We start from the raw sequence: 835 nt of genomic DNA, 5'->3' as shown, positions 1-835 counted from the left end.
TAGATACATTGAATGATATGAGTTAGGCAGACACAGCACTGTGCATATATCGATAGATAGATCAGAAAATTGATAACTATTATCACATATAGGTAATAAGTGCGCATTGCAGGCTCGGATATTCCATGCATTTCCTTTCTGGTGTCTTTTACCTGAATTTGGATCTCGTTTACTTCTCCGAGGTTTGGATGTTGGAGGAGAGCCTCAGGTAATGTAAATTAACCAGACCTGAAAGGTGTATATATAGGACAGGTAACGGGAAGTCTTCCTGTTTGACTTTTTTTTTCTTTCTAATCAAACATAGAGCTACATTGTTGTCACATAATATTATTTAACAGCGGAACACGTTACATTCCTGCTACATGTTTCTAAGAATGTATGACTACATGCAAACATACATCTTAAGGAATGTCAGTGTGAGCGCACCAATGCCCTGGAGTAATCCTTAGTATAGTCTATCTATTGTTTGCAGTCCTCACCTCAGTATATGATGGCACTGCCTTTCATGGCTTCAGTTACCCATACTCTTAATAGGGCGTTTTCAATGTCTCACTAGTACATGTGTGTAGATATAGTTTTCTCATGAACCTTCATAGTATTTGAGGGAAGATGCTAACTCTTCTATATATGATTCAGTGGATTCCCCCTTTCTCCTAGAATATTAGGGGTAAAGAAGTTGGGGCCAAAATGGGATTTAATCACTATGGAAGTTTTCCACGTTAGGTAATACATTTTACTATAGGGGATCCCCTCCTTCTGAAATAACAAGGTGATTACAGGGAGCCCTGCCTCTAGGATCTCTAGTGGTCAGCTTTAGTCTCTGGGGCAACCCAGC

General features: G+C 39.5%; 1 protein-coding gene across 1 annotated transcript in view; it reads right to left on the bottom strand.

Annotated features, from left to right (window-relative positions):
- LOC136609486 (cysteine-rich venom protein TEL1-like) overlaps positions 1-224 on the bottom strand; it is a 29,311-nt gene extending 29,087 nt beyond the window's left edge. The window contains exon 1 of the mRNA XM_066589158.1: positions 153-224. The gene's annotated coding sequence lies outside the window, so the exon portion shown is untranslated. The remainder of the gene's footprint in view (positions 1-152) is intronic.
- Between the last annotated feature and the right edge of the window lie 611 nt (positions 225-835).

The sequence above is a fragment of the Eleutherodactylus coqui genome, chromosome 1, assembly GCF_035609145.1.
Source record: "Eleutherodactylus coqui strain aEleCoq1 chromosome 1, aEleCoq1.hap1, whole genome shotgun sequence".
NCBI lineage: Eukaryota > Metazoa > Chordata > Amphibia > Anura > Eleutherodactylidae > Eleutherodactylus > Eleutherodactylus coqui.
Note: the sequence above shows the minus strand (reverse complement) of the source record. Positions and strands in the feature narration are given on the sequence as shown.